This window comes from Microtus oregoni, unplaced genomic scaffold (assembly GCF_018167655.1).
Source record: "Microtus oregoni isolate MIOR12 unplaced genomic scaffold, Mior012 000044F_ref0000062, whole genome shotgun sequence".
In the NCBI taxonomy this organism is placed as follows: Eukaryota; Metazoa; Chordata; class Mammalia; order Rodentia; family Cricetidae; genus Microtus; species Microtus oregoni.
In genome coordinates, this window is record NW_024543218.1 from 8267016 (window position 1) to 8271456 (window position 4441).

The 4441-nt window shown below is 40.4% G+C and overlaps 1 pseudogene; it reads left to right on the top strand.

Moving 5' to 3' along the window:
- Window positions 1-1094: 1094 nt before the first annotated feature.
- On the top strand, window positions 1095-2372 carry LOC121434699 (annotated as a pseudogene).
- The last annotated feature ends 2069 nt before the right edge of the window (window positions 2373-4441 follow it).

Sequence of the window (4441 nt, forward strand, 5' to 3'; positions counted from 1 at the left end):
TTTATGCCAGTACCACACTGTTTTTATCACTGTAGCTCTGTAATAGAGTTTGAAGTCAGGGATGGTAATGCCTCCAGAAGATCCTTTATTGTATAGGATTGTTTTGGCTATCCTGGGTTTTTTGCTTTTCCATATAAAGTTGATTATTGTCCTCTCAAGATCTGTGAAGAATTTTGATTGTACGCAGTCAACAGGGAATAACAACTTTTGTTCTACCATACTAGACAGCAATGATAAGAGGAAAGACAGTACCTGTACTCAAATTAAAATACAATGTTGACTCCAATATATAGCAGGATTTCTGAGAACTTGTGAGACACATACATCCTATGGCATTTTTGCAAAGTATAGACAAGAGAAGCGAGTACAAATTTAGTGTATTTCTTGGTGATAAAGGTGAAAGGAATACGGGACCCACTACCCTCTCAAATAAGTTACATAGGAATAGTTGTAGGAAAGGAGAAAAGCAGAGAAGGCAGGGAGAGCTTCAATCCTTAACATTGACATTTAGCTGTGTGTGAATTCTTTCCTCATTGCTGCTTCTCATCTACTAATGAACTCATTTCCAATGTTTTTACACTTACATACGCTCTGTGTGTGTGAGGTCAGACACTAGCTACTTCCACACTCGTACACATCGCAGGGTTAGAGAACGAGTTAGAGGAGTCAGTGCTTTCAACCGTGAAGGCCATAGAAATCAAGCTCAGGTCAACAGGCCCGAGGATCGGTTCCTTTACCAACTGAGCCATCTCTCAGTGCTAATAAACTCTCAATTGTCCTCTTTAAGAAGGGCCAGTTAATTATGACACATAGATGAAAATCAACTTGTTGTTTGCTTTTGTAAATAGCATTTTATTTACTGTACCCACATACTATACCCACACTCATGCATTTGTGTTGTACAGTTGAATAACTGCAACAGAGAGTCTACAGTGTCCAAAGCCTGGACTCTCCTGCTGGTGCTTTATGACCATTTACCAACCATGCTCTAAAACATTACCCAGTCTCATCCTCTACAAATTTTCTTACTTCCTTTAGTACTTTAACTATAGTCAGGAATTTTCTTCCCAACAGAGAAGCATGTATTATTCTCAATGTACTATCACGGTGAGTTATAGATTTGGGAGTGAATTAGTTATGTATCTGGTCCTTAGACTTAAGCTTTTGAATAATGGATATTCCATCATTTAACTGTGGCCTATACCTGGGAAATTCTTGGTTGAATTAAGTGCCCATGTTGCATAATAAGAATCTTGGTAGAAAGAAAGAACTGATTGTTCAAGCTGTGCTCTGATCTCCTGATGTGCTTGTACTGTGTCAGCTGTACACACACACACACACACACACACACAGAGAGAGAGAGAGAGAGAGAGAGAGAGAGAGAGAGAGAGAGTAAAAAAGTGCAAAAGTAAACTTGAAAAACTAAATTGAGAAAAAGATACAACTTTCCCAAATACATCAAGAATCATCTCACAATGTTCAAAACTCTTAATAATTTACCATCTCCCTTCAGATTTCTGATTATTAGGTATAGGCTTCCTTTGCCAGCAAGGTAATTTTTAAATTTTTAAAGAACATTGCAGAAAAGAAGAGGAGGAAAAACCATCACATACACTTACACACACACGTGCATATATAACAAAAGGATTTAAGCACAAAAGAAAACAATAAGAAACTAAAAGAAGTAGTTATACACCAAATCAAATTCTATATAAATGGCTAATTCTCTTAATATCTAAAGCATGTGAGGTGAATAAGGAAGGGAGGCGGCCAGTGGAAGTAGTCAAAGTATGCATTGTAGGGGGCCCATGCAGAGTCAACAGGAGGATCTAGAAATGTTATTTCTGTTCCGAGCCGATCTACCCTGGCCACAGCATGATGTTCGTCCGCAAAGACTGCAAGGTGTTCCGATTTTGCAAATCCAAGTGTCATAGAAACTTCAAGAAGAAGCGGAATCCAAGCAAGGTCAGGTGGACTAAAGCCTTCCGGAAGGCAGCTGGCAAGGAGCTCACGGTGGACAACTCATTTGAATTTGAAAAACATAGAAACGAACCTGTGAAATACCAGCCAGAGCTGTGGAATAAAACTATTGATGCGATGAAGAGGGTTGAAGAGATCAAACAGAAACGGCAGGCAAAGTTTATAATGAACAGCTTGAAGAAAAACAAAGAGCTGCAGAAGGTTCAGGATATCAAAGAAGTCAAACAGAACATCCATATATCCTGGCTCCTCTTGCAGGCAAAGGAAAGCAGCTGGAGGAAAAAATGGTACAGCAGTTACAGGAGGATGTGGACACGGAGGGCACTTCCTAATGGTGCCGCCTGCAGCCAGCCCTGTGCACACTGGAAACCAGTGGAGACTGTCGGTCCCTAAGTTATTGATTGGTTACATAATGTCCCCCAGGCAAAGGTGACTCACGCACTCTCTCTACAGTGCAGCCTGTTAAAACATCCATTGCAGGTGTTAGGTCTCAACTCAATGTTCTGCTTCACTGTGTTATGCTCACAGAAACGCGAAAGTTTGTGTGTAGATGAAGGTGTGAACCCTGGGCATAACATGGTTGAATCGTTGCTTAATGGCACCAGGCAGCATTTCTGCACTGACTATCATGCTAGTGTGAAATTTGTAATAAAGTAATATTTTTCTTGCACGAGGATAGTCTGTTCATTAGGGTTATTGATGCAGAGGTCACAGCAAGGAACTAACCGTTCTCATGACAACCCCAGCCTCCTGTTTTGCTTTAGTCTCTTTAGTGTCTCCTTAGAGTTGCATAATGGCCTCATACAGTGCCACCTTGCTGCTGAGTTATGCTGGGCTGTCTGTCCCACTTCAGCGATTAGTCAGCAGCTTGTGGGGGTGGGTGTGGGGCGGGGCTTAATAAACTTCCTGAATGGTACCTTGTTAAGGTTTTGGAGAATGCTCAACTCCAAGTTGGGACTTCTGCTCCCTCCACCCCCAATTCCCTCCAGCCCAGCAATGGTCTAGAAGCAGAAGAATCTTGGTGCCTTTTAAAATTTATTTTGTGGTTTTCTTTTTTTTTTTTTTTTTTTTTTGAGACAGAGTCTCTCTTTTGTGTAGCTTTAGCTATCCTGGAACTCACAGAGATCTACCTGCCTCTGCCTCCTGTATGCTGGGATTAAAGGTGTGCACCATCACACCAAGCATTTTTGATTTTCTTTAAAAAAAAAAAATCCCTGCCAAACAAAAACTCTTTGTTTTTGGAAAACAGAATGGAAAGAATGTTGCCTATTAATTTGTACATAAATAAAACCATTTCTAAAGTGAAAAAAAGTATGCATTGTATACACATAACTAAAAAACAATAATTAAATTATTGGATAGCAGACGTCCTTAGGAGTCATTTTATTACTCTTGTCCTTTATCAAAACAGTACTATTTGGTTATTTCCTAGGCCCATGGCCTATCTAATCTCAAGTGACTTGGCTCCCAGAGCAGTGTCAGACATATGTTCTATCTCATGGAGTGGACCCTAAAACCAGTCAAAAAACAGGCTAGTTATTCCCACAACTTCTGGGACACTATTGCACCACTGTATCTACAAGCAGTTCACCATTGTATATCAAAGAGTTGTTACTGGGTTGGTGTAACCTTCCTCCTCTGGTTACAAATAGAGTGCCTTTGAGTACCATGAGCACCAGTCAGTATGGGTAAAATCTCTGGTTAGGCATCAGCTCAAATTCCCTGTGTTCAATAAGATATATAAGTGCTGTCTTAAGTAATAGAATCTCACTTCCAGTTTGTGGAGAGCTGCCAACAGTCTTGGTTATAGCCAAGATGTCTGGGAGTTTCCATTGAGTGAACAACTCAAGTAGATATAACCCATTCCTGGCACTACGCTTCAAGTGGTGGTGAAAGATGTCTAAGTTGGCATTAACAAAAAATATCATTGTCTAATTTTAAAACTTCATACTATTTCCAGTGTTAAATAAAAGATATTTGTGTTCTGATGAGTCATCCTCAGACCATGGCTGACTATCCTTAGAGCTAGTTGGCACGACATTCACTTCTGTCCTTCCTTGTGAAGTGACTGTCTAAGTCTGACTTCCAGAAGCGTAACTGGAAGAGAGTTCAGTGAACAGAATGTATAGGGGAGTGTTCTAGGTAAATATCACCTATAATAGGATGAAGACAGAAGCCTAAGAGGATGGTTTGGAATAAAATTGCTACACAGAAGCCTCAACCAATTCCATACACAACTTTAGAACTCAGATGGTCCTTCAGAAATGACCAGGACTGAGGCAAAAGAATGAGCCTTTGCCTCTCCCTCTTAGGTCATTGAACTAGAACCTTGAGGATGACTAATGTGGATAGAAATAGTTCCCTCTATTGAGGTGGCCAAGGACAACTGTCTGGGCAAGAAATCCAGTTGTGAGCTCTCAGTGACTATCGTTCTACAAATGAGCATATTATCTCAAGAAGA